The sequence below is a fragment of the Dendrobium catenatum genome, unplaced genomic scaffold, assembly GCF_001605985.2.
Source record: "Dendrobium catenatum unplaced genomic scaffold, ASM160598v2 original_scaffold_71536, whole genome shotgun sequence".
In the NCBI taxonomy this organism is placed as follows: Eukaryota; Viridiplantae; Streptophyta; class Magnoliopsida; order Asparagales; family Orchidaceae; genus Dendrobium; species Dendrobium catenatum.
This window is the reverse complement of record NW_021389983.1, coordinates 1,626,482-1,633,393: the sequence shown is the minus strand read 5'-3', so window position 1 is coordinate 1,633,393 and position 6,912 is coordinate 1,626,482. Positions and strand designations below refer to the sequence as shown.

At 36.7% G+C, this 6,912-nt stretch overlaps 1 protein-coding gene across 1 annotated transcript in view; it reads right to left on the bottom strand.

The window, feature by feature from the left end:
* The window catches only part of LOC110108949 (protein SWEETIE), an 83,751-nt gene that overhangs the window by 44,292 nt on the left and 32,547 nt on the right, over positions 1-6,912 (bottom strand). The gene's annotated exons all lie outside the window — the stretch shown is intronic.

Below are 6,912 nucleotides of genomic sequence, written 5' to 3'. Positions count from 1 at the left end.
TGTTACGGGAAACATAGGAAACTCACGGCACCAAAGAGCCAAATTCTCGGAAAGCAAACAGCCCGCCCGAATCCAAAGCAGCAAAGCATCGGGAAAAACAGCACAGATCGGGAAAACAAGGCTGGCTGAATTCCCAAAGGAATAGCATTAAAAACAATAACTTCCCAATGAATTCAAAGCATAGAATTCAGCCCCCAATAAAGAGCAAGCCATGGAATTAAGCCATAATTAAGAACAGGCCACGAATTCCCAAGATACAAGAAGAAAGGGGAAGGGGAAGGGACAAGGCCACTCCAAAAGTAAACTTTTCTTAATGAGGTACCTTTTTGGATTTAAATGAGCTACTAAACTTCAGCTCAAGCAACTTAGAGAACAAGCTCAAAACCGAATGCTCCAAAACAGCCAACCCGTGAACCACCATCAGCCAGGGACCAATCGAGCCAGCAAACCAAAGGTCTACCAAGCCATATGCACAACCTACCATGATCATTGGATGTTTTCCCATCATTGGATAGCTAAAAAAGAAAATAAAATAAAATAGAAAACACAATATACTAATGTTCTAACAAAATAAAAAGTACATAATTCTTGATTTCATCAAAAATCTCAAGGATTTCTTTTCAAAAATTCATATATCACTCTCTTTAAAACATTACAAAACCCCTCATATTTATAGGTATGAAAGGGGAATACACACAGACACTTAATTGAATTCCCACAGGAATCCAAGCACCACAAACCACGAAAAAGCCCCCAGCTTTTCACGGGAAAACAGTCAGGCCAGGGAACCGAAGGAGCAGCCATGGAACCAAAGAGGCCCGCACAGAACCGAGGCCCCCAAAAGGCACAGAAAGGCCCCCAACTCGGAAAACCAGCAGCCCACCGTGGGAACCAAGGAGCCAAGGCACGGGAAAAGCCAACCGTGGAAGCCAAGGAGCCAAGGCACGGGAAAACAAACAACCTTGGGATTCCAAAAGCCATTTTGGAATCTCAAGAGACAAACTTAAATTTATGACATAAAAACTATAAATAAAAATTACATAATTAAGATAACTAATGAACTAAAACTTAGCTAATAATGAGCTAACTTTTAGTTCAATAAATGAACTAAAAATCAGCACATAAATGAGCTAAACTCCAGCTCAAATTTTATAGAGCTAGTAAGCTCAAGGGAAGTCAAAATCAACTTATTTTGGGTTTGAGTTGACCCCCCCTTTGCCTACATCACATGGCCACATCCCAAACCCTAAACCTAACCTTGTAAAAGCAAGCCCTCCCCTCCCCTCCCTTGGCCGCCCCTCCTTCTTCCTCCCCGTGGATTTTCTTCTCTCATGAGGTATATTCCAAGAGAAGAAGAAGAAGACCATTATCACTACCAACTTTTTTGCTAGTGCATGGCGGATCCTGAAGTAGACCATGGCTTTGCATACGATTCTCAAGGGCAGATAGATATTATTCAATCGCCGTTCTTCGACCCCGACTAGGACATAGAAGACACCGTCGACGATTACGTCGACCATATCCTATTCCAATTAGCTGAGACTATCGATGAATAACTACCCTCCAGACAATGGCAAATTGTCGGACATCCACTCGCACCTCCTCCTTTGAAGACCTTTCTGTGGATCAAAGCATTTGGCGTCCTATCTCTTTTGGTGGTATCGTTCGGGTTCCTGAAAACATTTTTCCGCTAAGACCTTTCAAAGAGCAAGAGTGAGGGATTCAAGGTAACTTATCTAAATGTTACGTGGTGGATTTAAAGTTTACAGCGTTTAAGTTTATGTTTATGTTTGACTTTATTTTAAGCTCTAGTGATTCTATTGTGTAGCTTATTGCCATAACAAAATTGATATCCTTAAATCCTCTAAATCTCATCTGATGAAAAATAAATTTATTTTTACTTTGCTTCATTCAAGTTTTACTTTATAAATTTCTTAAGCAATTCCTATTTTGTTTCACATCACGTTAGCTCTGCCATTCTCCTTTCATCCATATTTCTTTAGCATTAAATTTCCCCTGCTTTTAGCTACCTTTTGCTTTTCATTCTACGAGTCATGGTAATCTAACTCTGTCTTCTATAACCTTAACATAAAACCGTGCTATGGCACACTATCAAATTAAACCATTTCTCGTTATCCTTTTATGTATACCACCAAACCATCAGTGCTCCCAATTTTCTTCCACATTGCTGTCAGTGTTAGTGCTTCCTTCATCAACCAGCATTTAAGTATCATTTAATAAAATCCCCATCAATTCCAAGCCACCACCCATTTAAACAATTTAACTTCTATTATGCTAATTATATTATCATCTATATGTACATTCCATTACACGTTTGATAAAAAATATGTATACAAGCAACATCTCATATCTTGAACTCACATCTCCTAAAAATGCTTCAATGGATTCAATCTTTATTAAATAATCTTAGGCCCCCTTTCTGTTTACAGCTCTCCTCTGTTCCTCTAACTTCTTATGTACTTCAAAGGTAGTCTCAATTATTATGATTAATTCGCACGTCAACAGCAAAGACCAAAGTATTTTCTTTTAACGGTTTATAGCAAGCACGTCAAAAGGTATCATAGAAGTGCGTGACAATAAATAATTTAAGCTCACTACGTAGTTGTTTTAATTTGTACTTCCTTGATATATGAGATGTAGTAACAAGGAAGAAAATAATATTTTTAACATGTCCATAAAATATTAAAATAAGCCACCACTTCTTGAAAAAGTATAACTTGGTGAATAGTTATTCAAATCTAAGAGAACATCTAGAAAGATGTTTCAATATCATTTCCAAACAAAGGTCTGTCTATAAACCAAATTAGTACTACAGCATACCAAGACCTAAACTAAGATTGGAATATCGCCAATATATAGGATCAAATTGGAAACGAGTAGGACCATACTGATTAATCATAAGGGTAGTAATTGTGTAAATTTGTAACAAAAAAGCAGTTATCTAAGTGAATATAGTTTTACTCGTTTCAACATTAAAATGTTTCTCCTCAATCATAGTTCCTCCATCAATCTCTCCTGTTGCCCATCAATCTCACCTGTCACTTAATAGTATATGATAAATAAGCTCAATTCCCATGATCAAAATTCTAACTGCCTCTTTATAAATAAATATCTGTGCAAAAATACATTTTATCCCAAAATTTTGCATCCTCTGCCATTAGGATATAATTAAAACTATCTTGTTAAACATGCTATATAATACCCAAATATTCGAAATAAATGTAAGTATATACTTTCTCTAAATGTATATTGATTTTCATAAAATTCTACTTTTAAAATCGAGTAGTTTGACGTATGGAAGTATGCATAAAGTATTAATCTAATTATCTAATTTAATAAATTGTACTAATGGTATAGCTAATGTATTTAACTGTTTATAATTAACTTATTATGATTAAAACAGTTGATTCAGATCCAAGTATTATGTATATGAAGAATTAATGCAATTCAGATTCTAAATTCTAGGATTCCACTTAGGTTAGCATGCATTGGCTGATCTTTTCCTTAGTCCATCCAACGGTTAGCATTAAAGCTTAGTGGAATTAAGAATATCTATATTATAATGTATGGTGTGTACGGCTGAGAGAGTTTTTTTTTTGTTTTATTTGTTTAAGTAATTGATGTGAAACTACTAGGAGTTATTTTAGAAATTAAAAAAGAGAAGAGATTAAAGTGTTGCTTGTTACAAATTGAAAGCTAGCACATAAAATTTGAGTTAGGAATTCGAAAGTATTAACTTGCTTAGGCCCAAAGATATGCAATAGAGATTAACCAAAACAATTCATTCAAAATCCAAGGAGATTTAAATGCAAAGTACAATTAACAAAAACCCAATGTTTAACAACGAGAATTTCACCTCGTGGCCGTCTCACTCAAATATTAGTAGGCTTTTAGCGGAGAGAGAAGATCCAAGCGATGAAGGATATTACCACTAGAGAGAAGGCGCCGAAGAACTTCGTCGGAGGAAAGGTAGCCGGTGGGGATGGATGTCGTAGGTGGCCGTCGAGACTCCAATTGTAATTTGAAAATCGTCGGTCGTAGATGCTTGCAAGGATCGGGACGACTCTCTCCAAATATTCTTCCACGATGGTTTCGTCTTCAAATCCTACGTCGAAGCACGGAGATCGTAGGATGTTGATGCTCCCGTCGGCGTTGAACACAAGACCCCACTCAAGCTCCGGATCCGCCATACGTCATTGAAATGGAGATGGAAGACGTCGCCTTCGTTCCCTCTTGGACTCTTGATTCAAGAGACGGGAAGAGAGAGGGTGGGGGACGGCGGGGATTCCAAAGAAGAAGGGTGGCCGGCGGGTGTAGAGATGAACAAGGCTTGAAAACAAATTAGGTTTAGGTGACTTCTTTTAGGGAATTAATCAAAATCTGAAGTAATTTCAATTTTGATTAAGTTTGGAGGGAAAATTGGCTTGAATTTGAAATTTTCAAATCAAGCAATTAAGGTATTAAGTGGGGTTAAAGAGGAGAAACCAATGAAGGGGCCGGCGGTCAATATAGGGAGGGAGGAGGTTTGAAAACTTAAAATTGAAATTTGATTTCAGTTTTAAGTGAATTAGGAGGAAAAATTATTTGGAGTTAATTCCTAATTCAAGAGGAATCAATGCCTTAATGGGGCATTAATGGGGCTCCACCCAAGCATGTGGCCGGCGGCTTCTAGAGGGGGAAAATTGGTGTGGGAGCAAGTGGATGGTTTCCAAATTGGGTGCATGAGGTTTAAGAAGGATTAAAACAAAATCCGTTTGAATTTGAATTTTGTCATGAAAACGGATTTAAAACTTTCCTAATTTGGAAATTCCAAAATTGGAAAGATTTTGAAATTCAAATTTTGAATTTTCAAAACTTGAATTCGAGGGGAAAGGGAGATGAGATCAATGGTTGAAAGGTCCACGGACGGATGGTGGTGGTGGGGTGGCCGGCGGCTAAGGGGAAGCTAAGGCCGGCGGGTTGGGAAGAAGGAAGGGGATTGGATGTTGGGGATGGACCACGAGCCACGGACTCTTCCAATGACTGGTGGGTATTGCTTTTCGCCCTCACCTTGGGCTCTCGTTCTCCTCTCTAACTCTCCATAAGAAGAAGAAGAAGACAAGATGATTAAAACAAATTTTCATTCCTAATATTCATTAAGCTCAAAATAATACATGAGACCACTATATATAGGTCTCAACTCATACAATGAGAAAATACGAAATTGCCCTCTGGGCTACAATAACAAAGTAACTCCCAACAGGGGTAAAAATGGAAAGATTGCAAATAACATAAGATAGTAATAAAATACATCATGACATCTAATATCAAAAGTAGAGGTGCTGAATCGTGGCCGTCGATCTGCGGTTTCGCCGGCGATAAACATGTCGGTAGCGTCTGTCGATGTCCTCATCATTTAGGAATTCAAATAAATTGTGGATGGCTTTATATAATAAAAATCATATTAAATTGTTGGATTAATTTATATAACTGAAATCATCAATTTGATGGTTGAATTCAAATGTTAATAATTTATGTATTCAAGAGGGGAATTGCGAATAGTCTAGGAAAAGAATTTGGTCGAATGAAGAATTCAATTGAGGTAGTGTATAAAAGGAGGAGAAAACAAGACCAAGAAGAACGAATTTCAAGGGAGGTGAGATACCTTACAATGCTATAGAAATTAATAATTGTTTTCTTTGATTGCAATTCATATCTATTCATATCTATTATGGTTGATAGCATTTATTTTAATTTTCTTCAATTTATTTCAGCTTATTCATGACTATGATTATTCGTAAAGTATTATGTATACTAGCATATGTCATGAGGGAAAAAAAACGATTACTATTAGGAAGGTGATTTAAGCCATATGTTGGGGGATAAGCTCGCACAAGTAAAGGCAAAAGACCTGACGAGGTAAGCCTATACTCTCAAGTCTAGAAATTGGGAATTTGGACCCAACCCTGAATTGAGAAAACAGCTTTAATTCTAAAAGTTGGGAATCTAGACCCAACCTTGAATTGGAAAGCTGAAAGGGTGCAAACTCTTATAGCCATCATATGATATGTTAAAAAGGGTGTTGAACAATTAGGAAAAATGAAAGTGTACTGTTATATTTTTTTTGTGATCCATGTGAAAGGTGCTCTAACCATGTTATTATTTAATCATGAATGGTATGTCTTTCTAAATGGTTAAAATGCTATTATTAATTTTTATACATTGCTTGTGTATTTCATTGAGCCATAGCTCATTTGCAGTGGTTATACTGCAGGTAAGGGAAAGGAGCCCGTAGGGCGCTAGGAGAGAAAGAGGTGACCGTTCCTTTTTGGTGTAAATATTTTTTGGTGTACAAAGGGATCTTAGAGGAGATCTGAAGGATAGTTGTATAAACCTTTTGGTATGTAAGTAAATTTCAAAAGATTTAGTAGAGCTCTGTATTTGTTTTAATTATGTTCAATGTTCAGTGAGTACATTATATGCTTCCATTATGATGTTTGGAGTTGATAGGTTGACATGTTAGGAGAGCCTAAGTAGATTTATTTCCTTCTCTGTTATACTCCAGTTTGTTTGTTAGAGGGTAAGCCAAACTGGGGTGTGACATACTACTTAATTCCCCATAATTCTCTAAATATAAATAGGTTCTCATTAGATACTAAATCTCTAACTTTATGCATTTTCTGCGCTTCTGTCTGTCACATAACTCATTGGTATGGTAGGCCAATTTCCTACATTTTGAACTTCATAGAATGTCAGTTTTAATGCATTCATTTAGTGATTACTCAAAAAAATGCATTAAGACATTTTATGGCACTAACTCCACTACAAATCATTTGTCAAATGACAGAAAAAAAACAAAGGATACTCTCCAGTCAGCATTTAGATTAAATTCTGCAAAATTAGAGGTAACCC